This window comes from Lissotriton helveticus, chromosome 2_1 (assembly GCF_964261635.1).
Source record: "Lissotriton helveticus chromosome 2_1, aLisHel1.1, whole genome shotgun sequence".
NCBI classification, from domain to species: domain Eukaryota; kingdom Metazoa; phylum Chordata; class Amphibia; order Caudata; family Salamandridae; genus Lissotriton; species Lissotriton helveticus.
The window spans coordinates 833,485,401-833,512,938 of record NC_136059.1 but is presented as its reverse complement, the minus strand read 5'-3'; positions in this window follow the sequence as shown (position 1 = coordinate 833,512,938).

The window sequence follows — 27,538 nt, the reverse complement described above, 5'->3', positions numbered from 1 at the left end:
AGCAGGAGCTGGAAGGGGAGTGTTAGAACATGAGTCAGAGAAGGGGCAGAGGGGGAGTGTTAGAACATGAGGCGAGCAGGGGCAGGAAGGGGAGTGTTAGAACATGAGGCGGAGCAGGGGCAGGAAGGGAAATGTTAGAACATGAGTCAGAACAGGGGCAGGAAGGGGAGTTTTAGAACATGAGGCAGAGCAGGGCAGACAGGAGTGCTAGAACATGAGGCGGTGCAGGGGCTGGAAGGGGAGTGTTAGAACATGAGTCAGAGAAGGGGCAGGAGGGGAGGTGTTAGAACATGAGGCAGAGCAGGAGCAGGAAGGGGAGTGCTATAACATGAGGCGGAGCAGGAGCTGGAAGGGGAGTGTTAGAACATGAGTCAGAGAAGGGGCAGAGGGGGAGTGTTAGAACATGAGGCGAGCAGGGGCAGGAAGGGGAGTGTTAGAACATGAGGCGGAGCAGGGGCAGGAAGGGAAATGTTAGAACATGAGTCAGAACAGGGGCAGGAAGGGGAGTTTTAGAACATGAGGCAGAGCAGGGCAGACAGGAGTTTTAGGACATGAGGCACAGCAGGGGCAGGAGGGGGAGTGTTAGAACATGAGGCAGAGCAGTGGACAGAAAGGGGAGTGTTAGAACATGAGACGGAGCAGGGGCAGGAAGGGGAGTGTTAGACTATGAGGCGGAGCCGGGGCAGGAAGGAGTGCTAGAACATGAGTCAGAGCAGGGGCAGTAAGGGGAGTGTTAGAACATGAGACGGAGCAGGTAACAGAAAGGGGAGTCTTAAAACATGAGTCAGAGAAGGGGCAGGAGGGGGAGTGGAGCAGGGGCAGGAAGGAGAGTGTTAGAACATGAGTCAGAGAAGGGGCAGGAGGGGGAGTGTTAGAACATGAGACGGGGCAGGTAACAGAAAGGGGAGTGTTAAAACATGAGTCAGAGAAGGGGCAGGAGGGGGAGTGGAGCAGGGGCAGGAAGGGGAGTGTTAGAACGTGAGTCAGAGAAGGGGCAGGAGGGGGAGTGTTAGAACATGAGTCAAAGAAGGGGTAGGAGAGGGAGTGGTAGAACATGAGTCGGAGAAGGGGCAGGAGGGGGAGTGTTAGAACATTAGGCATAGCAGGGGCAGGAAGGGGATCGTTAGAACATGAGTCAGAGAGGGGACAGGATCAGAATGTTAGAACATGAGGCAGAGCAGGGGCAGGAAGGAGAGTGTTAGAACATGAGGCAGAGCAGGGGTTGTAAGGGGAGTGTTAGAACATGAGGTGGAGCAGGGGCAGGAAGCAGTGTTAGAACATGAGTCAGAGCAGGGGCAGGAAGGGGAGTGTTAGAACATGAGGCAGAACAGTGGACAGAAAGGGGAGTGTTAGAACATGAGACGGAGCAGGGGCAGAGGAAGGGGAGTGTTAGACCATGAGGCGGAGCAGGGGCAGGAAGGAGTGCTAGAACATGAGTCAGAGCAGGGGCAGTAAGAGGAGTGTTCTAACATGAGTCAGAGATGGGGCTGGAAGGGGAGTGTTAGAACATGGGACGGAGCAGGCAACATAAAGGGGAGTGTTAGAACATGAGTCAGAGAAGGGGCAGGAGGGGGAGTGTTAGAACATGAGGCGGATCAGGGGCAGGAAGGGGGAGTGTTAGAGCATGAGTCAGAGAAGGGGCAGGAGGGGGAGTTCTAGAACATGAGGCAGAGCAGGGGCAGGAAGGGGAGTGTTAAAACATGAGTCAGAGAAGGGGCAGGATGAGAATGTTAGAACATGAGGTGGAGCAGGGGCAGGAAGGGGAGTGTTAGAACATGCGTCAGAGCAGAGGCAGGAAGGGGAGTGTTAGAACATGAGGCGGAGCAGGGGCAGGAAGGGGAGTGTTAGAACATGAGTCAGAGCAGGGGCAGGAAGGGGAATGTTAGAACATGAGTCAGAACAGGGGCAGGGAGGGGAGTGTTAGAACTTGAGGCAGCACAGGGGACAGAAAGGGGAGTGTTAGAACATGAGACGGAGTAAAGGCAGGAAGGGGAGTGTTAGAACATGAGGCGGAGCAGGGGCAGGAAGGGAAGTGTTAGAACATGAGTCAGAGAAGGGGCAGGAGAAGGAGTGTTAGAACATGAGGCGGAGCATGGGCAGGAAGGGGAGTGTTAGATTGTGAGTCAGGTAAGGGGCAGGAGGGGAATGTTAGAACATGAGGCAGAGCAGGGGCAGGAAGGGGAGTGTTAGAACATGAGGCGGAGCAGGGGCAGGAAGCGGAGTGTTAGAACATGAGGCTTAGCAGGGGCAGGAAGGAGTATTAGAACATGAAGTTCAAAAAAAGGGGGGGGAAGTAGAAATATCAACTTTTACTGAGAGGTATGCCTGGACCTCCTAGACGATCAGAGGAACATCAAAGAGGATCCTACAGATCACCTACGAAGAGAGATTGCTTTCTTGGTAGAGGAAGCCACAGCAAATAACTGGGTGTCAAAAAAGGAAGCAGACTTCCTGGAGAATTCTAACCCAATCATACCATACTTCTACACCATACCAAAGATTCACAAATCAATGGAAAACCCCCCAGGCAGGCCCATTGTGTCCGGTATAGGTTCAATCCTGGAACCACTGTCCAAATTTGCAGACGCTTTTTTGCGACCAATTGTCCAAAAAACTAACACATACCTTCAGGACACGAAGGCAGTCCTATGCCTTCACCAGGACCTACATTTTGACCCTTTCAACAACATACTGATAGGTCTAGATGTAGAAAGCTTATATACAAGCCTACCACACAAGGAGACACTACAAATACTGGATAATGTCCTTTTTGAAAAACCATAGGTGTACCAGACACCGAGAAATGTGATACTCGAATGCTGCTGCCTTGCCCTGAGTGAAAACTGTTTCAGATTTGAAGACACTTTGTTCCGCCAAGTGCATGGCACCAGTATGGGCAGCACTTTTGCGCCGAGCGTGGCAGGACTTTATTTCCACCACTTGGAAAATCAAAAAATCCTCAGCGAAACCAACCCACGCAGCAGACACCTAAAACTCTGGAAACGGTACATCGATGATGCATTACTGATATCGGAAGGAACTGAAATAGAAGCCAAAAGATTAATTGATTGGTTGACTCTCCAGGACCCCTTCCTCAAATTCACTTACACTATGAGTAGGTCCCAACTGGTCTTCCTGGACCTTAACATCATAGCCACTGAAGGCATGCTGAGCACAACTACCCATGTAAAACCAACAGCCAGGAACTGTCTACTCATTTACGACATTTTTCAGCCAAGACAGCTTCAGGAAAATCTGCCTTTCGGACAGTTCTTAAGACTGAGACGAAATTGCACAGCAAGAGAGGACTACAATACCCAAGCGAAGGACCTCTCAGAAAAGCTGATGGCACAAAACTATCCCAAACAGCTAATCTCCAAAGCCAAAAAAAAGAGCAGCCAACAATCACAAGGAAGCTCTTTTGGAACCCAAGAACAAACCAGAGGTGACAACAGAAAAAAGACTGATATGCATCACCACCTACAATATCGCAGCAGACAAAGTAACCAAGATTATAAAGAAATGTTGGCGAACTCTGAACAGTGGTAACCTAGACATTCCTAAACCAATGTTCAGCCACAGGAAAGGAAAGCACCTAAGGGATTACCTAGTTCACACCCGCCACAAGAATGATAAAAGAGATGGACAAAGAACCCTACAATCCCTGCTAAATGGACACTACCTCTGCAATAACTGCAGTGTTTGCCACCTGACTACTACCACCAAGAACGTCTCTTTCAACAACAAAATGACTTGGGAAATTCGCAATTTCACTAATTGCAACACATCAGGTGTGGTATACATGATTACGTGTATTTGTAACCTACATTACATAGGGATGACCACAAGAAAAGCCAGCACTCTGATTGTGGAACACCGCAGCAACATTAGGTGCAAAAGAAACACCACAAAAATGACAAGTCATTTCATAGACAAACAACACACTCCAAATGACATGAAATGGGTAATCCTCGAACATTTGAAAAATATCTACAACCTTGAACAACGTCTCCCAGAGCAACATTGGGTGTTCAAATTGGGCACTGACATCCAAGGTTTAAACGATCCAATACCATAGGGACAGTTTACTAAATAAAAACTAATCAAATTCGGTTTTCCTGTCTGATACTAACAAAGATCGCTGATGACCTAACTCGATTCAGCATACTGCATACCACTTGAAGACATTGACTTTGTCCTTTTTATGTCAAAATCTTTTCCATTCTTTTCTGGGAATTTTTCCCTACCATTAACAGTTACATCCATTAGTGCTGATGCCTTACATGGTGTAAGATATGAGCTTCCTATCTGATATAAGCTTTCATGCCTGTAAACACTTATTCGGCTTATCTCCAGGTCACTATGAAACAACCTAAAAACTGTGTCCTTTATTACATCTGCTATGTATTTAGTCTTACTTTAGCAACAGCCTTTTTAACCACAATGTTTATACATATAGTATTGTTAACCAACTCGGAGACTCTGCCAACATTGCTCTGTTTTTTCAGCGTTTTTTCACCACATCGTGAGCATGTTTATGTTGTTTTCTTCGTTGTGTTGTTCGTTTATGGAAGTGCGTATTCCAAGAGGCATACACCATCAGCACAGCGGCGGCAGCCACTTTTAGAAGTTGCTAATCTGGTCATCCGAACATGACTAGGCGGCGTCACTTCCTCATATACCGGCTCCTGTCAGAGACTCGCCAATATGCATTCTCGAGGGAACCAAAGCAAATATCCAGCCAGGAGAGGAACCTCTGAAGTAAGTCCATTCTTTTCCAGGGAAACCGGGGCAATACGGCTTTTTGAAAAGTATGTTTTGTTTATATGTTCGTATATGTCATGTAATTCTATGTAGCACCATGAGGTGGATCGATCTTTGGTAAATACGCCCCCAGTTTACAAAACCACAAGTGGAACACCTTGCACAGCTACACAACGCCTTTTTTCCCTATCTAGGTTCACTGGCGCAAAACTTGTTTTTTACAGACACCTATACTATCTGTGTAAAGTCTGGCGCATGACACTTTCGTCATAGGCACCACAACTGAGGAATAGGAATACTTCCTTTTGGCCTGCTATAGGCAGGATGTTGTCTGTTAACATTGTTGTTTTTCTTTATTACAGATTCCTACCGAACATTATTCAATGTCATATGTATGTCCTTCAACCAATGATTACTAACCAGCATTTATAATCACTTTTTATTTTGTACTTTTGGAGTGGTACACACAGGACTTGTCCTTGTGGTGTCCTGAGGAAGAGCTTGGGGTAAACTCGAAACATGTTGGCACTCTACTAGGACTCCTGACTCATTGTAAACCAGGCTGACCTAGAGACCCACCCCACTTTTAATATATCGACTAGGAGCAAGAATAAAAGTAATTCCGCCCACTAGTTAGGTATTTATAATCACTCCACTCACATACACCATTGCACTACACATAGTTCCTCACTAAAGTGCTCCTACGTATCCTCACAAGTCGCAGCACACCCCAACCCGAAGCAGGTTGGGACTGGCCCCTATGATGAAGGATGTCACCGTGGTGAAACCCTGGTGAGTGAGGGGACTCAAGAGAGAAAATTTTTCCTTTCTAGATTACATCAAACTCATTGATGCCGATCTACTTTTAGAGCTAGGTTCTCTATCCATGATTGCGGATATTTTTGTGTTTAGTATTAGAACATGAGTCAGAGCAGGGGCAGGAAGGGGAGTGTTAGAACATGAGACTGAGCAGCAGGGTCAGGATGGGGAGTGTTAGAGCATGAGGCAGAGCAGGCGCAGGAAGGGAAGTCTTAGAACATGAGGCAGAGCAGTGGCAGGAAGGGGAGTGTTAGAACATGAGAAACAGCAGGGGCCGGAAGGGGAGTGTTAAAACATGAGGCGGAGTAGGGGCAGGAAGTGGAGTGTTAAAACATATGACAGAGTAGAAGCAGGAAGGGGGGAGTTAGAACATGAGGCAGAGCAGGGGCAGGAAGGTGAGTGTTAGAACATGAGGTGGAACAGGGGCAGGAAGGGGAGTGTTAGAACATGAGTATTTTTTATAATAGATTTACTGAACATTAACTCCTGAATTAGAAGATTGCACCAATATGTTTAACATTGTTACTTCTCATTTTGTGCTGTAAAAGAGCTAGAGATTGTCCTTGCTGTCGTCCTGTGTTATTATGTCCCCAATGCCTCAGTACTGAATCGCACACTCCATCCTGCCGCATGCCTTGAAATGTGCGCAAATAGGGAAAATGTGGGCTAATCGGGTTCTACACATATTTCTACTGAGGAATAGGAATACTTCCTTTTGGCCTGCTATAGGCAGGATGTTGTCTGTTAACATTGTTGTTTTTCTTTATTACAGATTCCTACCGAACATTATTCAATGTCGTATGTATGTCCATCAACCAATGATTATTAACCAGCATTGATAATCACTTTTTATTTTGCACTTTTGGAGTGATACACACAGGACTGGTCCTTGTGGTGTCCTGAGGAAGAGATTGGGGTAAACTCGAAACATGTTGGCACTCTACTAGGACTCCTGACTCATTGTAAACCAGGCTGACCTAGAGACCCACCCCACTTTTAATATATCGACTAGGAGCAAGAATAAAAGTAATTCCGCCCACTAGTTAGGTATTTATAATCACTCCACTCACATACACCATTGCACTACACATAGTTCCTCACTAAAGTGCTCCTACGTATCCTCACGAAGTCGCAGCACACCCCAACCCGAAGCAAGTTGGGATGGCCCCTATGATGAAGGATGTCACCGTGGTGAAACCCTGGTGAGTGAGGGGACTCAAGAGAGAACATTTTTCCTTTCTAGATTACATCAAACTCATTGATGCCGATCTACTTTTAGAGCTAGGTTCTCTATCCGTGATTGCTGGATATTTTTGTGTTTAGTATTAGAACATGAGTCAGAGCAGGGGCAGGAAGGGGAGTGTTACAACATGAGGCAGAGCAGGGGCCGACAGGAGTGTTAGAGCATGAGGTACAGCAGGGGCAGGTGGGAGAGTGTTAGAACATGAGGCAGAGCAGGGGACAGAAAGGGGAGTGTTAGAACATGAGACTGAGCAGGGGCAGGAAGGGGAGTGTTAGAACATGAGGCGGAGCAGGGGCTGGAAGGGGAGTGTTAGAACTTGAGGCAGAGCAGGGGAAGGAAGTAGTGTTAGAATATGAGGCAGAGCAGGGGCAGGAAGGGGCGTGTTAGAACATGAGGCAGACCAGGGGTAGTAAGGGCAGTTTTAGAACATGATTCAGAGCAGGGGCAGGAAGAAGAGTGTTAGAACATGAGACAGAGCAGCGGCAGGAAGGAGTGTTAGTACATGAGGCAGAGCAAGGGCAGCAAGGGGAGTGTTAGAACATGAGTCAGAGCAGGGGCAGGAAGGGGAGTTTTAGAACTTGAGGCAGAGCAGGGGCGGGAAGGAGTGTTAGAACATGGGGCAGAGCAAGGGCAGAAAGGGAAGTATTAGAATATGAGGCAGAGCAGGGGCAGGAATGAGAAGTATTAGAACATGAGGCAAAGCAGAGTCAGGAAGGGGAGTGCTAGAACATGAGGCGGAGCAGCAGCAGGAAGGGGGGTGTTAGAACACGAGGCAGAGTAGAAGTAGGAAGGGGAGTGTTAGAACATGAGTCAGAGCAGGGGTAAGAAGGAGAGTGCTAGAACATGAGACAGAGCAAGGGCAGGAAGCAGGGTAGAACATGAGACAGAGCAGGGGCAGGAATGGGATGTACTAGAACATGAGGCAGAGCAGAGGCAGGAAGGGAAGTGTTAGAAATTAGGTGGAACAGGGGTAGGAAGGGGAGTGTTAGAACACGAGTCAGAGCAGGGGTAGGAAGGGGAGTGTTAGAACATGAGGTAGAGTAGAGGCTGGAAGGGGATGGTTAGAATATGAGTCAGAGCAGGGGCAGGAAGCAGTGTTACAACATGAGTCAGAGCAGGGGCAGGAAGGGAGTGTTAGAACATGAGCAGTAGCATGAATGGTAAGTATTAGAACATGAGGCAGAGCAGAGGCAGGAAGGGGAGTGTTAGAACATTAGACTGAGCAGCAGGGTCAGGATGGGGAGTGTTAGAGCATGAGGCAGAGCAGGCGCAGAAAGGGGAGTCTTAGAACATGAGGCAGAGCAGTGGCAGGAAGGGGAGTGTTAGAACATGAGAAACAGCAGGGGCCGGAAGGGGAGTGTTAAAACATGAGGCGGAGCGGGGGCAGGAAGTGGAGTGTTAGAACATATGACAGAGTAGAAGCAGGAAGGGGGGAGTTAGAACATGAGTCAGAGCAGGGGCAGGAAGGGGTGTGTAAGAACATGAGGCAGAGCAGGGGCAGGAAGGGGAGTGTTAGAACATGAGTCAGAGCAGGGGCAGGAAGGGGAGTGTTAGAACATGAGACTGAGCAGCAGGGTCAGGATAGGGAGTGTTAGAGCATGAGGCAGAGCAGGCGCAGGAACGGGAGTCTTAAAACATGAGGCAGAGCAGTGGCAGGAAGGGGAGTGTTAGAACATGAGAAACAGCAGGGGCCGGAAGGGGAGTGTTAAAACATGAGGCGGAGCAGGGGCAGGAAGTGGAGTGTTAGAACATATGACAGAGTAGAAGCAGGAAGGGGGAGTTAGAACATGAGGCAGGGCAGGGGCAGGAAGGGGTGTGTTAGAACATGAGTCAGAGCAGGGGCAAGAAGGGGAGTGCTAGAACATGAGGCAAAGCAGGGGCAGGAAAGGGAGTGATAGAACATGAGGCGGAACAGGGGCTGGAAGGGGAGTGTTAGAACATGAGGTGGAATAGAGACAGGAAGGGGAGTGCTAGAACATGAGGCATTGTTGAAATTGAGCGACCGTTGTTCGCTTTCAAAAAAAGTAAAAACTTGAAGGATCATTTGGTCCGGTCAGCCCTTCCCAGTCCGTCTCATGCCTCTACTCTTGAGGATGTATGGGGTCTGTCCCCCATTGTTGGTCATGTGAAATGTGGTGGGTGCAGCGTATGTGACTTGACTATTGAAGGAAAATCTATGGTATTTAACAACATCACTTTTAAAAGTAACACTCTTTCCAATTGCAATACAAGTAATGTTGTATATCTGATTCAATGCCCTTGTAGTAAAGTCTATGTGGGGCAAACAACACAGAAAGTAAAGACACGTATCTGCCAACACAGGAGCCGTGTTAGATGCCATACCCCTAATGCCCCTCTTGTGGAACATTTCACCAATGCCAACCACAGCGAGGATGACATCCGATGGACCATATTGAAAGTCCTGAAACTACCATCAAGAGGTGGAAGCATGTCGCACCTTCTGAATAAGGAAGAACTCAGGTGTATATTTCTGCTGAATTCAATTGAGAATGGACTGAATCGCGCAGAGGACTGGGCTGCCTTGCTCTGAAAAGAGACTTTATGTATCTTGAGAAGTCATGGTTTCTGTTGTTCCCATTTATTAACTTTATTCATCACATGATGTTGAATCTGGCAAATGTTGAACCATGTCCTGCCTCGCATTAACAACTGCCGAAGTTGAACTGTAAACTGTGTTTTAGGAATAAGGAATCCCTATTGTTTTTAATATATATGGTGTTGCCCATGTACACAACTGTCACGTTAGAATTTCTCCTGCATGGCACTTTTCACTATCTGGTTTCTATATATCACCATTACTCTAGATCTCGAACACGACCCCACTCTAAGATGGCCGCCGCGGTTCTTTTACAAGTCCTTCCTCGCTACCCATTACGCAGCTCCCGGCTCAACCGCAATAAGCCCTCGCCTTCCTGTCAGTCTCACACGATTGCCGTGCTGCCCGTTGTATTGACCATTGAGTCTACCGCCAGCCTTAATTCTGCTCGATTGAGGAGCAAGTCATCGGGGTTACCGCTAAACTACCGAAGGTAAGCCCACCAGGTACTCGTTAGTATTATGCCTGGTATTGTTTATTACTTCAGAGTTGTTTGAGCTGCCGACCCACGGGAGCCTCACACTCCAATATTAATTGAGAATATCCTGCCCGGAACGCGCCCCCCCATTGAGGAGGCTTTCTGAGAGGACACCAATACCCAATTCGATATAGTGACCGGCCCAAGAGGTAAAGTAACAAATCACCCACTTCACTGCAGCCTTTCACCATGAGGGTGTACTCTTAAGTAATCAGCACTTCCTGGTTTTTTAGGCTCCACTTAACTGCGCCATACGGAGCACTCTCCAGATTATTCAACTGACCAGTGTCCCACCTAGGAACCCCGATGGTTAGTTGTTCAACCACCCTTAGGATGAATTCTGAGCACTTCACCGTTTTAACAACCCTGTAACAGTGCGGCCACGCTGCCATACACGCAATCGGCACCAATGACCCACGAACTCTAGAGAATATCACGTGGAGGTCACACAGACTTTCCCATAGCCATGCATATAGATATCGCATGCATTGAAGTCACAATGATGTGCACTAGCCATATTAATTCATCCTGTTGCACCTAGCACAAATCTCAGCATTGCCTGTGCACCTATGAAATTGCAATAGTCAGCACAAAAGTATTGGTCGTTACTTAGTTCACTTCACGCATGATCACGGACAGTAGTGTTACTAGATTCAGGTGTGGCACACTATTTTAAAACTGTTTTTGGGAAACGGAGCGCGTTTTCTAATTCTCTGCTAGCTGTGAAATTTGACCTACTGTTTCCTTCTTTTGCCCCTACCCCCACAGTCGCATCTAAATCTAAACAGGCAACTATTTATACAGTCCTGAAGATGATCCCGGTTCATTAGGAGCCAGGGGATCGAAACGTCGTCGACAATTTAAACAGTTCTGCAATATATCCATTGTGCTTACCGTGTTTGCATGAATTGTTTGTCTCAACTTGCGTATTAGTTAACCATTTGCAAGGGACATGTGGCTCTTACGTTTTCTTGCCTGATATTGTTTTTTCCTATTTCTCTACCTTTCTCTAAAAAAAAATTCTTTAACTCTGGATAGGTGCAGGCTTGTACCCTATCAAATGCTGAAATTTACCTTCTCTGTGGTAACTGATTTCCTTTTTGACTAACTTGAATAAAATTTCCTGACCCGGCTGGGTACAGGAGAAACGGATATAGTACTGATTCTAGTCTATAACTCCATTGTCTGTTTTATCAAATTAGCCTTAGGACCTTGTGTTTTTTATAATAACATGAGGGAGAGCAAGGGCAGGACGGAGGGTTAGAACATAAGGCAGATCAGAGGCAGGAAGGTGAGTGTTAGAACATGAGGTGGAACAGGGGCAGGAAGGGGAGTGTTAGAACATGAGCCAAAGCAGGGGTAGGAATGGGAGTGTTAGAACATGAGTATTCTTTATAATATATTTACTGAACATTAACTCCTGAATTAGAAGATTGCACCAATATGTTTAACATTGTTACTTCTTATTTTGTGCTGTAAAAGAGCTAGAGATTTTCCTTGCTGTCGTCCTGTGTTATTATGTCCCCAATGCCTCAGAACTGAATCGCACACTCCATCCTGCCGCATGCCTTGAAATGTGCGCAAATAGGGAAAATGTGGGCTAATCGGGTTCTACACATATTTCTACTTAACTCAATGTTACAATGTGTACTTTATTGCTTCATAATTGAATACACTTTTAAAGCAAATAAAATAGAATTACAAGATAAAACGTAATTCTAAAAGTATTCCATTATTCACACTGTACACAGTCTCATCAAAATGAAAATCCTGCACAGAGTGACTGCTACATTTAAATATTACATTTGACATCATAAAAAAATTAAATCTTGTCCATGTTAGATTGCATATTTTACGAATAACGAATATATTTACTCTAAGTTTGCATGGCATAGTGGCAAAAATGCTTGCATTCTGTTGGCGTCGGTGTAAAAGCTTCGCATTTAAATGTACTCCTGAAGAAGTTGAAATTTTAATAGCTGAAGTGTCAGGGTTTGAACCCGCCCAAGCCATTCAAATCACTACCATTGTAATGCCAATATTGGATTATGTTGTAATGCAGATCCTAATTATTATGTTGTGGAAAATCAATAAAAATCATTAAAAATGGCATGATTTCAAGAGGCATACTAAAGATATATTAGCTCTCAATCATCGTAGTGCAATGGCAGCATGTGGGGGTGGGGAGGAGGGTGTCCAGAGTATATATAATCTGCCGCTTACACTAAAGGAGGAGCAAGTAGCAAGCCGCACTAATTGGACCGGAAATGGTTGATGGTCTAGAAGAGCCAGACCCTGGAGAACTCAAAGGCAAAGTCCCTCACAAAGGACAATACCAGAATGGTTACATAAGTACAAAATGCATTTTTTTTGTCAGGATGTTAAATGTTACATAAATCTATTAGGTATAATGTCTATGAAATATATTAATTATTATGACTTCGTAAATATTGGTATAGGAAATTGCCGAGCCTTATATGTCTCCAATATGTTTTTCTTTGGTTTTCTTCTGATGTGCCGTTTCATATATATTTTTGACAGGGGTAAGTATTAATTGATCCAGATTAAGGTTGGACAATATCATGTTAGTGTTGGGAAATGGTTTTAGTGTTCTTATGGGTGCATTGGGTGGTTGCTCAACCTTGGAGAAAATGTAAGTGTACATTTTTATTTTACCATTGAATATTTCTGTGCTTATCTCTTTTTGTTTTGTTGACGAAGGCTACTTTGTAAAAAATATTTTTGCCATGCATTTTAAACTAAGAATATAAACTCTCTTTTCAGAGTTGACAATCTATATTTTATCTTGCCATAACATAACTGTGCCCTCTATTTTGCTTTAAATGTAGAAAATTTTAAGGTTATGAAGGTTACCTTGTCATTTTGCTTGTGACATCTTTGGAATCGTATTTTCTTCTTACTATGCCACTTATTTATCACGCCCAGTTAATATTTGTATATATTTGCATATGTATATATATATATATAGTTGTTTATATTTTATGCTTGGTAATATTGCTATTATTGTGCTCTACAATGTTATTTAAATACTTTTTTCATGTGTACATTTAGCATTAATTGTTAAATATTGTGACAAAAATTGTGACCTATTTCTTTTATGTTACATATAAACACATATCATTTTTAATTACAGAAGGCTAGATGTACATTACAATTTCATTTTATATTTGAAACTTATTGGCACCTTGCTTATTTCTTCCTGCTGTAATGGGCAAACAATTTATCATTTGCAACGATCAAGAAAAGGCTCAGAAGCAACTTGTTTGGTGCACGGTAACACCCAACAACTACCATTGAGTAGTTCCTTAACTAGAAATTTGCTTTTCTGGACACATTCAACTTGTCAATGTCAAGTATGTTGTCTATTTTAACCCCAGACAACATAGTAATGGCTTACGCCTGTAGTTAAATAGTGTTTGACATGTCTGCCTTAGGATAGTCTTTCCCCAAACATTTTGCCTTCTCCCCTACTATTTTGCTGAATTCGTTTTTGTTGGCCATAGGACTCTGTATACTTTGCCACGCTAACCGCTGGTAAAGGGCTTGTGCTCACTCCCGAAAACCTGGTAATATTGGCTTACACCTGATTGGCATATTTAGTTTACTTTTAAGTCCCTAGTAAAGTGGTGTACAATATACCTGGGGTGGGAAATCAACTGCTACTAGTGGGCCTGCAGCACTGTTTGTGCCACCCCCACTCATGTAGCCCCCTAAAACATGTCTTGGTCTGCCATTGAAGCCTATGTGCAGTGGTAAATTGCCAATTCAACCGGGCAAAATCAACTCCTCACTAAGCCTAAAATTCTGCTGCTTATTTATGAGGTTATTTGCGTTGCTCTTGCACTGCGCAACATGGTGCTGAAGCAATGCAAAGTTTGAGACAGATTTTTGAGGCCACAAAAAGCCACTTTTTGTGGCTCTATGTGGCTCACAAAATCTGGAGTAATGCAACACAGCACAAATCACTGTGTTGCGTTACTCTGTCCAGAGAAGGCATTCCTTGGGCATGGGCTTGCTGGGGAAAGGACTGGAATGCCCAATATTGCTCTAAATATGGCAAATTCTTGCTATTTACCTTTCATGCACTGCAGAGCAGCAAGTTGACTTGTGACTGCAGAAAGCCTGGCGTGAGTGCAGAGAACTGGGAACTTCTAGACACATTTGTGTGGGGAAACTTCAGAAGTTTGTTCGACTTCAAAGGTGGCACCAGGTATATAATTAGGACCCTCAGACCCGCTCTTCAGTGTACCTATGGACCTGTGGAAGGACTCTCAGAGAACTGTCCTACTGTCTGTGACCTTCTGTGTACTTCAGAGGACTGCTGTGCTGAAACAAGAGCCTGAAGCCTGCCTTGTGCCCTCAGATGAATGTCCGGCTGCTTGAGACCGGCTTTTCTGCTTGAACACAGGCCTTCCAGATTCACTTCAAGGGTGAGTTGCCTGGCATCCTGATCAGAGCCTCATGAACAGAAAAGGTGCAAACCATCTTGAGCCTGAGTGAATGCTGACCCTGCAAGTGGTGCCCCTCCAGCCCTGGACCTTTGGAGGAGATGTGAAGGGTGACTACATAGCCCAAATCCAGAACTTGGAATAAGACATTTTCAACCAAAAAGTGCTCTGCGAACAGAGAGGAGACCTACCTACCTACCTGCTCGCTAATCAACCTTAAGTGTATCGCTGGTGGGCCTGACTTCATGGTAGCTCCTGCTACATTCTTCTCCGCAGCAGAACATCTTGTACAGTGGCTCCTCCAGAAAAGGGTATCTGGCCTTGTGATGCCCTAGTCAGCTACAGCCTGCAGGCTCATCCCAATGGAGATGTTGGACTTCTGTAAAAGAGACTAAGCTAGAACATAGACATCTTCACTATTTCTTCTTTCAGCTGCTCCCCAACGACCATGCCTTTTCCTCGGACACTGCGAGATGACTTGCCCTGCTGGCTTCACCTTCTCAGATATTTTTATTCAAAATTTCTTCCGACAGCCTTTCCGTGTCAGACAGGCTGACATGGAAAGGCTGTTGGAAAGCAAAATTGTAATCCCAATGGTGGAAACGCCATCCAAAGGGTGTCATGGTGCGGTTCCGATGGACAGGAATACTCCAAGAGTCAGTCAGACCTGAGTCGGAATGACCGGCCGGGTTATGTTCTGACGCCGAACATCCTAATCGGGCAGTCAGACTGCAAACCGACTTGGTGGGTTGGAAGGGCTTCAACGTGGTTGCAAAGATTCCGAATGTCGGCCGGAGGTCTTCCGCCCGACATCGTAATTTGCCCTTAAGTGTTTCAATTATATTGAGATTTGTCTTATGTTGTGTTTCCACTTCATTACTGTTTAAGTGCTGCATAAAATACTTTACACAATGCCTCTAAGTTAAGCCTGACTGATTTTGTGACAAGTTATCAGAGGGTTAAGCTCAGGTTAATTTAGGGACTTTTTGAGGTTCACCCTGACAGGGATTGTGGCTGTTGCTTGAGAAGAGCTTACCCCCCAACCTCCAACCAACAACTCAATTTCTCAAAAAAGGAACCATAATATTTCATATATCTGAAGCTGAAAAAGAGATTCTGTTGAACCAATGCTTTTAGTGACATTATTTGATATGACTTCATTCGATGAATAAATATCTAAATATTGCAATAGGAACAAATGGATAAAACACTTCATAAGACAGTATTAAGTATTTATCCTATATGGTTTAGCTTTAAAATGTTCTCCCACTTGCGTCCAATGTTCAAAAAGTTAGATGGGTCAGTTGGCAATGATCCATCTGTAAATTTGGTAGAAAGAGAATTCGGAATAAATGATTCTTGCTGCACTTATTATAAATAAATATGATGAGCTATGGCAGTTCTCTTAAAGGATACACAATACATTTATACATGCTGCAAAAGCAAAATAAACCATAATTTACGCTTTCTCTGTGACTCTACATTACTATGGCTTATGTGTAAAATGACTAACTATAATACCAATATTGTTAGATTAGACTTAATGTATTATAATTTTGATATTTAGTGCAAATAATGTGTAGTTAGAGTTACATTGTAAATGATAAAACAATATAGTAATACTATCCAAGAAAAAATGCATGGTATTACCAACTGGACCATTTATTTCTATATCAAGGTGGTGCAATCAATCTAGCTCATGAGCCACATTATCTGCCCACTGGTATTGGAACTGCTGCATAGACCGTTCAATACCACTAGCCTGGGAGACCCAAAATACCACCCTGTTCACCTCTCATTCAATGGATAAGCTTGCCTTACACTGCCACCAGATTCCTGCATTTTTGGCAAGTAGGGAATATTGAACCTGACATCCTTGGCGTGGTTTTCTCCAAGTTTTTTTCCTTCCAGCCTCCTGTTTTTGCTGACTTCAATGTTGGCGGCTTTAGGACTCTGCATACCTCACCACTGCTAACCAGTGCCAAACTGCTTGTGCTCTCTCCTTGTAACATGGTCGCAATAGCTTACACCCAATTGGCATATTTAATTTACTTTTTAAGTTCCTTACAAAGTGATACTACATGTTCCCAGGGTGTGTAAATTAAATGCTACTAGTGGGCCTGCAGCACTCATTGTACCACCCACTTAGAAAGACTTTTAAACTTGTTGCAGGTCTGCCATTGAAGCCTGTGTGTGTAGTTTTAAACTGCCATTTCAACCTGGTAAAATAAACCTCTTGTCAGTCCCAGATCTCCTTTTCTAATACACCTATGTCTCATCTAAGATATGCCCTACATAGCTAAGAGGGCAGAATGCAGTGTATTTAAAAAGTGGGACATGTACTGTTAAGGTTTACATATGCTGTTAGTGAAAAAAGCTTCAATATATTTTTCACTACTGAAGAACTGCCACTCAGCTTGACTACTGCTCAGGAAGAGCTGCTGTTTTGCTGTGCTACCTGCTACCCTCTGCCCAGCTGAAGATTAACTGGACTAACTTACTTGAACCCAGAGTGATCTTCATGGGCATTGTGGCTTGCCTCCTGTTTTAAGAATCCGGGATATTAACCTTTTACCCCCTGCCCTGTGCCTGGTCCATTGGAAGCACATCAAGGTGGCTGCTAACGTGGAACTAATGCGTCCTCTGCGGGTTGAGCAGAATCACTGTATCGCTTCTGTTGCAGGAAAAGAACCAGCCCATTGCACTTGGAACCAGCACATAGCAATCGGAACCACAGCATTGATGGCACTGCAGAGAGAAGATCAATGCATCTCCTCGACTTTGTGAGAAACCCAGCACATCAGCTTTGGAATCAATGCATCCTGGAACTCGTGCTTCATCTTCGGAACTGGTGCATCTCCATCGTTACATTGGGAAAATCAATGCATTACTTCGACTGTGGAATCGACAATCTCACTGTTGCAACCAGAATCAAGGTACCTTTGTTCAGCGGGCATTGCGTGACACCTGTATCCAGACCGTGCTTCATCTCAGTCGGCCTGAACTCTTGACTTTGCCTCATTCTAGCATGACCAGATAAACCCATCAGAGCTTACTGCTTCCAAGCACTATTTTTCACTTTTAGTCTTTAAAAATTCATCTCTTGACTTCTACTTATTGGATTTTTGTGATTTTTATCATGTTTTATTTTATAAAATCATAATCTATAAATAAACTGGTTTGGAGTCCTTTTGTGGTGTTTTCACCGTGTTACTGTTTGAATTGTTGCGCACAGGCTTCATACATTGCCTCTTAAATTAAGCCAGACTGCTCTGTTCAAAGCTACAAGAGAGTGAGCATGGGGTAAGTTTGGGTGTGTTATGACTTACCCTAAATAACATTGTGGTTCCTGCTTGGACAGGGTGCATCTCTCTGACAACTAGAAACCCAAATTCTAATAGCCATAGCTGTCAGGATGGAAGGGAGACACTGGGCACAGCCGCACTAGCAAATTAATAGACTGTGCCCTGCCTTCACACAAAGGATTTGTCACCATTGCATTGATCATGCAGACAGCAGGAAGCCAGGGCAGGGGAGGCAGAAACTTCTCCCACTTCAAAGTGAGCACCAGACATAAATATTGGACCCTCCAAATCAACTCTTTTGGCCACTCCTGGACCAGTGAATGCTACAGAAGAGGGCCTTCTTTTCTGCCTTGCTGCCAGAACGACTGCCACTCTGCTGCCCTGCTACTCTGCTGCTCTGTGGCCTTCTACAATGCTTGCTGGGAAGGAATTCGGGACCTGCACCCTTCATCCCAGGCTGTAGTGACTCCAAGGTTCAGCAGACCTATCTTCTGTTTTGAGCAACAGGGACATAACAAGCTGCAGAAGGTCCCTGCTGACCTGCAAATGGACCTAGAACTGGACCTGCCTGAGCCTTGCTGGCCTATAGTGAAGTGAGTGCCTGACCCCCAAAAGGTACTCCTCAGGTACTTTACCCTTGATGTTGCAGCAGTTGAACTCCTCTTAAACAAAAAAGGACATAGCCTGAGGTTTTGGGCTCTCTGCAAATGTAAATGGGACAGTTTGCCCCAGATTCTTGCCACAAGCACTGCCCCACAATGCAAGGTTCTGGTGAACCCGACTCTTCTGCCACAGAGGCCTCCAACAATGTCTGGCAGTGCAAAATCTGCACTTCTTGCTACAGCATCAGCAGCTCACGGTGACTACCAATGTGACGCTCCAGCAACAACCATCTGTGATGCCTGACAGGATCTTCGCAGTACAGCAATGGCCATCCAAGGCCTGATCTTCGCTCTACCTCAACAATCATGTGCAACACTCTCCCTGCTCTTTGTGGCCCCTTCCACCGCAAACAGAAGGCTTTGCCCTGACTTAGAAGGTATCTCTTTCAGCAGGACCAATCTGGTCACTATATCATGTCGCACTCCATTCTGGTTTGCCTGAACTTGAGACTTTCACCTGCTCTCGCACGATCAGATAACCACGAGTGACACTTTGTGCTTTTATAGGCTCTTTACTTGACTGAAATATTTAAAATTGCATATCTCCGGTTCTACTGATTGGAATTTTGTTGTTTTGGTGTAAAATTATTAATTAAATTTGACTCTATTTTTCTAAATTGATGTGTGATTTTACTTGTGTTGTGTTTTTACTTGTTCACTGACAGAATATCAATGTAAAACGTATACAATTAAAAAATATCGATTAAAAAATATCGATTAAAAAATATAGAATGCAAACATATTGACTCCAAATTCTTAAACAGGTAAGTACAAAAATATCCCCCCAAAAATATTGATGTAACAAATATAAAGTTCCCACCCTTTACCTCTATAAACCCCAAAACACACACCTAAAATTAATTACACAATTTCCATATTTCATTTTTAGTTAATTAATTAATATTAATTAGCAACTAATTATTAATTGATTAAACATAAATTACGTCCAACCCTTTACCCCTATAAGCCCCACAACCTGCACCTAAAATTAATTACACAATTTCCATAATTAATTTACAATAAATTATTTGATATTAATTAACACATTTTTTTTTAATTATTAAACATAAATTACTTCCCACCATTTACCCCTATAAACCTCACAACCTGCACCTAAAATTAATTACACAATTTCCATAATCAATTTTCCCAAAAATTATTTAATATAAATTAACAACTAATTATGAATTATTCAAAATTACTTCGCAACCTTTACTCCTTTAAAACTCACAGCCCACACCTAAAACAAATTACACAATTGCCATAATCAATTACCAAATAATTAATTATTTAAGATTAAGAACTAATTATTAATTAATTACAAATAGATTACGTCCCACCCTTCACCCCTATAAACTCCACAACCCGCACCTAAAACAAATTACACAATTACCATAATTAATGACCAATTAATTAATTAATTTTAATTAACAACCAATTAATAATTAATTACAAATAAATTACTTCCCACAATTAACACTATAGAATCTCAAATAAATAAATATTTATAAATATAAAATAATAATTAATTTATTATAATTAAATTACTTCCCACCCTATAAACCCATAACCCACTACGGAACAAACAAATAGCTAAATTTACTTAAAATAAAATTGATAACTACTAAAAATGTAACACATGTATTAAAAATCATAAACAATACTCATACAAAAAACATACATCACATACATTTATAAATATAAACTAAAATACACAACACTAATTAAAAAATCGATATTTTAAACAACTCGATTTTTGCAAACGATATTAATGACTTCTATATTTTTTTTAATGATATTTCTTACCTTAAATTCGATATTTTTGACCACGATATTCTTGCTGTCGATATTTCTGTGTCACGATATTTCCGACTCAATATTTGTGTAAGTCGACATTTCCAACTCGATATTTTGTCTGAATACTGTTTTCACTTTATAACTGTTAGAGGCAATGTGTAAAGTATTTAGGCAGCACTTCAAAGTTAAGCCAGGCTGCTTTGTGCCAAGCTACCAGAGGGTTAAGATAATTTGGGGTTTGCTTGTGTTTCACCCTTACAGAGATTATGGTTGCTGTTTAAGTTGGGTTTCACACCCTCAACCATCAACCCATTTTCCAATAGCAAACTACTTTCAAGTTGCTCTGTGTTTAAAAATGGCACAACAGGCCCATTCACCTTCAGACTCATGTTAGTCTTTAGTGCTTTTTGACATTTTTGAGGTGATCATTCAAACTAAAAGACTATATAAATGGAAACACCCAAAAATTAGGGGCCTATTCCGATGTCGGACGGACCTAAGTCCGTCCGGCATCAGGCAGGAGCTGTAACCGACCGACCTGCTGTCATCGGTTACAGCCCTCGCATTCGTTACCTTACAATGCATGCATGCTTTCTGACCGGAAAGCATGCTTGCATTGCTGGAAGCGGAGGTGCAGTTCATCCCTGCACCCTGTGGCCGGCACCCCAAGGTGCATGCCACCGGGTGCAGGGATCAACGGAGGGGCACCATAGGTGCCCCCAGGCTGCCATCCGGCGGCCTCACACCCATGGGGGCCCTGCTGGGGGCCCCCAGAGATAGCTTCCGACTGCCTTTTCGTGCAGGACAGACCGGCACGAAAAGGCAGTGAAAAGCTGCCATCGTAGTCCCTCGGTTGCACAGAGGCGACCGGGGGAGTACTGGAGGGTTTCCGGACTGCGACAGGGTCTCCGAGCCTGTCGTCTGTAATCTGGAAATCCAAGTCGGATTCCGTCCCGACTGAGCCCATCGGAATGGCTCGGTCTGGAAGTAATCCGACCGGGACTGACCAATTCGGTCGGAAGGGCTCCGAACATGGTTCGGAGCCCTTCCGGCCAAAATCAAAATCGGCCCCTAATGTCGGACGGACCTAAATCGGGCAGGAGCTGTAACCGACCGACCTGCTGTTGTCAGTTACATCCCTGGTAGAACGATGCGACCGAACAGGGTTCAGTCTCATTTGTATACCTTACAATGCAAGCATGCTTTCTGACCGGAAAGCATGCTTGCATTGCTGGAAGGGGAGGTGCAGTTCATCCCTGCACCCTGTGGCCGGCACCCCAAGGTGGACTGCAACCGTGTGCAGGGATCAATGGAGGGGCACCATAGGTGACCCCAGGCTGCCATCCGGTGGCCTCACACCCAGGGGGTCCTACTGGGAGCCCGAGAGACAGCTTCCAACTGCCTTTTCGTGCCAGACAGACCGTCATGAAAAGGCAGTGAAAAGCTGCCATCGTACTCCTTCGGTCGCACAGAGGCGACCAGAGGAGTACTGGAGGATTTCCAGACTGCGGACAGGGTCTCCAAGCCTGTCGTCTGTAATCCGGAAATCCGAGTTGGATTCCTTCCCGACCGAGCCCATTGGGGAATGGCTCGGTCGGGAAGGAATCCGACCGAGACTGACCGATTTGGTCGGAAGGGCTCCGAAAGTGGTTCGGAGCCCTTCCAGATGAAATCGGAATTATCCCCTTAGGGCCTATTCCGATGTCGGATGGACCTAAATCGGGCAGGACCTGTAACCGACTGACCTGCTGTCATCGGTTACAGCCCTGGTTGAACGATGCGACCGGACAGGGTTCAGTCTCATTCATATACCTTACAATGCAAGCATGCTTTCCGACCGGAAAGCATACTTGCATTGCTGGAAGCGGGGGAGCAGTTCATCCCTGCACCCTGTGGCCGGCACCCCAAGGTGCCTGCCACCGAGTGCAGGGATCAACAGAGGGGCACCATAGGTGCCCCCAGGTTGCCATCCGGTGGCCTCACACCCACGGTGGCCCTGTTGGGGGTCCCCAGAGACAGCTTCTGACTACCTTTTTGTGCCGAACAGACCAGCACGAACAGGCAGTGAAAAAGCTTCCATTGTACCCCCCCGGTCGCACAGAGGCAACTGGGGGAGTCTTGGGGGATTTCCGGGCTGCGGACAGGCTCTCCGAGCCTGTCGTCCGTAATCCGGAAATCCGAGTCGGATTCCTTCCTGACAGAGCCCATCAGAATGGCTCGGTCGGGAAGGAATCCGACCGGGACTGACCAATTCGCTCAGAAGTGCTCCAAACATGGTTATGAGCCCTTCCGGCCGAAATCGGAATCGGCCCCTTAGCTTCAACAAACCGCAAAAAATATTATCAACAAAGGCCGCAACGTGATATATTCTTGTAACTTCACACAATTGTTTTGTGCATTTGTATGACTTCTTGTGAAAACAAGGAAGCATTTCATTAGCCTTTTTTTCTGTTTAATAAAGTTTTATTGAAAATTTTTGCAGAGAGCAGAATACATGCCATAAGTGAGCATATTATCATCATGAATAGGAAAAAACAATCAGGCATAGTATGAAACTATCAAGTATATCAAAAAGGTATGGGCAGGGGGATGAGATAGGGGGAAGGAAGATAGAAGAAAGGAAGAAAGAAAAGAAGAAGAAGGAGAAAAAAGGAAGAAGAGAGAAAAGAAAAGAGAAAAGCGAATAAAACTCATCTAGCAGGGGTAGCAGAGGAAAGATAAGAAGTAAAAGGAAGCCATAAAAGATCAGATTTTATTTTTTGAGGGATGGAGGAGGAGGAGACAGTGGCAATCCTATGCTCATCACAAATAAAGTTCCACCACATGGGTAATGATAATTTAGAATTATCTTTCCATGACGATAAAATGACCTTAAAAGCTAGAGCAATAAAAAGGTCAAACAGCTTAGAATCAGTAGTAGCTATATCTATGTCAGACAATAAGGATCCTAGAAAAACATGTATAAATGATATAGTAGTATTAAACTTGAAAATTTACATGCAAATCTTCCAAACTGTATTCCAAAAGGAAGAAACAGCAGTGCATTCATATAATAAATGCATTAGTGTTCCTGTAGCATTAGAACAAGACCAACATAGGGGAGAGGAATGAGGAGAAAATTTAAAAATGCTAACAGGACTAATAATCGCTCTATGATAGACAAAATATAAAGATTGAGTTATACGTGCAGCTGCAGAAACTTTAAATAACTTAGACCAAAGTTTTTCCCACAAAATAATAGGAAAAGAAACAGATAAATCAGTTTCCCAAATAACTTCAACATTAGATTTGGAACACATTTGAACAGTAGATAACAATATGGTATAAAAAAGAGCAGCCTTAGGTCTGTGTGTAGAGAATAAAGGATATCACAAAGTTGAAGGTGTGATGGAGGGAAAGTCAGTTGGAAGTGAGAATGTAGCTAAATGAGATTGGATAGCTGTAGTAATAATAGTATATTCACTAAAAAGAGTGTCGGGAATTTGATAACGGAGTTGCAAATCTTGGAAGGGAACAATAGTGAAATTATTGAGGAATTGATAAAAAAAAAGATATATTCTTTTCTTTCCAGTATTTGTAATAAAACGATTTACCTTTGTATTTGAGAAATGTATTATACCAAATAATGGAGGATAAAAAACATTGCAAGGGAGTTACATCTTTAGAGAAGGTATTTGAGATGAGAGCCTGTGAATATTTCAAAATGGGATATTGGGATAAAAAGGAGCAATTGGACATAAAAACAACATGTTTAAAAGGGAAATCCTTTAAAAGTGAGCGTTCAAAGAGAACCCATTTAGGGACCGGCATGGTTAAAAAATCATAAGCCAGTGAAAACGATTGTTTGATCTTAAAAGCTGAATGATAAGCTTTAAAATTAGGAAATCTGTCACCACCTTCAGCTTTAGGACGAGTACGTTTAAGCAAAGCAATTTGAGGGTGTTTATTATTCCAAAGGAATTTTGTACATATAGAGTTTATTCGGGAAAAATACACTTTGGGGATTTTAATTGGAAGCATAGACACAGTATACAATACATGGGGAGTAATCATCATTTTAATAGTGTCCAATCTGCCCCACCAAGAAAGAAAAAAAGGGGACCATAGAAGGAGAAGAGATTGAAGTTTCGTGATCAAATTATTAAAGGTAAATTTGAGGGTATCTGTTAGGGTGGACGAAAACCAAATACCCAAGTATTTAATTTTGGAAGGGCACCAGGTAAATTCAGTATCGGAGAACATACATTGGGAGCAAACAGAGTTTAAGGGTAGGACTTCAGTTTTAGATAAATTAAGTTTATAGCCTGAGATGGAGGAGAAGAGTTGAACTTCATTCATAAAATGTGGCAATGAATCAACAGGTTTGGACATATACACTAAGATATCATCTGCATAAGCAGAAATTTTTGTGTCGACAGAGGAAAATTTGAAACCTGTAATCATGGGATTATTGCGAATACATTCTAAAAATGGTTCAAGGCATAAAATAAATAATAAGGGAGAAAGGGGGCAACCTTGCCTTGTACCACGAGATAAAGAAAAGTATTTAGAAAACTGATTATTGATGAAGATACTGGCACGGGGATAGGAATATAATAATTTAATAAAGGAGATAAATGAGGGTCCAAAACCAAACCATTGAAGGGTCCGAAACATAAATTGCCAATTAATTCGACCAAATGTCTTTTCTGCATCCAGAGAGAGAGCAGCAAGGGGGTCTTTAAATTTCTTACTAAGGGAAATAATATTAGCATACATACGTGCATTATCAGGTGCTAGCCTGCCCTTTACAAAGCCAACCTGATCAGTTTTAATCAAAAGGGGAATAATGTTATTAAGTCGAGCAGCGAGGATCTTGGCAAAAAATGTACAATCGTAGTTAATTAAAGATATAGGGCAGACATTTTTGCAAGAAGAATGGTCCTTATCTGGTTTGGGGATAATAATAATTAATGCGTCCATAAAGGAACCTGAAGCTTTGGCTTCAGCAATAAAAGAATTGAAAAGTTGTAGAAGTTTAGGGGCAAAAATCGAGTGGAAAGTACAATAAAATTCGATAGGGAGGCCATCAGGACCGGGTGCTTTAGATTTTTTCAAAGCATGAATGGCAGTAATTACTTCTTGGAGGGTAATATCCTTCTCTAAATTAGCAAATTCATCAGGGAGGGCAGGAGGAGGTGGAAGACCTGAGAAAAAAGAATCAAGGTTTTGAGTAGATGGAAAAGTGTCATCTGAGTAAAGAGACGATAATAGTTGTGAAAGACATCCGCAATATCTTCATCAGATGACACTAATTTGTTGGTTGATTCATTAAGAATGGGACCAATGGTTTTGCGTTCAGACTTAATTTTCAAATAATTAGCTAACATCTTGCCCGCTTTGTTTTGACCACCATGGTATTTAGATTTGATTTTAAGTAAAACATTACAGGCCTCAACAGTTGCTAATTTATTAAGTGCAGTTTTTGCTGCAATGAGGTCATGAAGGGCAGTGGGGTCTTTGGAAGTGAAGTAAGTGTGTTCAAGTCGTTTGATATTTTGCAATTGAACCTCATAATTAGCTTTAGCAGCTTTTTTCTTCTTAGAGACAAAAGATATAACAAAGGCACGCAAAGCAGCCTTAAAGGCATCCCATGTATTAGGGATAGATGTATCTGAGGGAACATTAAAATGAAAAAATTTATTAATAAAGGTGGTGACATTTTTGATAAAAACTGGGTCAGATAATAGGAAAGTATTAGATTTCCATCAACTAAATTTCGAGGAAGTGAGGGAGAATTCAAGTGTAGCATAAACAGGGGCGTGATCTGACAAAAAAATAGAACCAATTTCCGATTTTTGAATGGATGGAAGCAGGGATTTACTAACTAAAATGTAATCGATTCTAGATCTAGTATGATGCATATTTGAGAAAAAAGTATATTCAAAAGAGTCAGGATTGCACGATTTCCACACATCATAAAATGGACGAGAGGCAATGGCCGATTGGAATGATTTGTGAGTTTTGTCAGGTTGAAATTTACACTTAGATAATCTATCAGAGTAAGGGTCCAACCATTGGTTAAAATCCCCAGCCACAACAATATTAGGGCAATCGATAGAGGATAGGAGAATTTTAATATCCAACCAAAATTTGGGATCTGGGGGAACAGGGCCATAAATATTCAATAGAACTAACGTCTTGTTCTGGACTACAATCTTGGCCATTACCCATCGTCCGTCAGCATCATGTTCAGTAGATACAATTTGAACTGACAAAGCTTTGTGGAGTAATATAGCGACACCACCTTTTTTGTTAGCAGCAGGGGAAAAACAACTTGACCCACCCAATTCCGCTTTAACTTTAACGACTCCACATCAGAACAATGAGTCTCTTGGAGAAACTCAATTTGACATTGAAGTTTAGATAAATGTGACAATACCTTTTGACGTTTGAAAGGGTTTCCAAGACCACGGACGTTCCACGAGACAATCAGAGAACCAAAACAGTTTCAAGTATGCAAAAGATAATATCAAACATTAGTGTCCATGGCAGATGCAGAGACAGTCGGAAGATAAGCGTGGAGTTTCTGAGGGTCATCAAAGGATCTAGTATGGCCATTATGCGTGATCTTGCACAGACACGGATGGAGAATACCATATTGAATATTGAGCTGTCGCATTGTAGTGCAGTTCCTATATTCCCAATAGGCTCTGCGCATTGGAATAATATATTCAGCAGTGTAGACGTAGGACTGAGGTTGACTAGGTCTTTACTGACTATATTAGACTTAAGGTTTGCCAGCTAGCTCAGAGGTCACTAGAAACTTTCCTTGAATAAACGAGGAGGAGTTTAACCTCCCTGGATAGACAAGAAGGGATTAGCTTCTGACAACCATATAATATGACAACTTTGCTCCCTCAGAATAAGAGTGTATCTCTAGAGTCGTGTGAAAACAATAGACAGCTATTTCACTCAGTCAAGTGTGCATACTTAGTTTCACCAGAGTGCAGAGAAAAGAGAGACGGGCGTTTTCAATAAAAGGTGTTATTTATTGAGCAGTCTTCTTTCTCATGCAAGAGAAATGAATTGCCACAATTGCAATACTCATAGTAAAGTAAAGTGCGTACAGTAAAAGGAGGATTATAAAATAATACTGTAAAAGCATTGATATGGTTTCTTAGCCATATGATACTTTAAAATAGATAAAATATATAAATACATATATACATTGACTAACGTACTCAACTGGTGCTTCTAAATACGCCTACCCCGGTGTACCTGACTTAAGCCTAATACGTGGGAAGGAGTAAGTAAGTATCAGGTTAAGTTAAGTTGGTTTTGCCAAGAATCTGACTCAAGAATTCTATCTAAGGTTTTAGTCAGCTCCGTACCTGGGTAATAG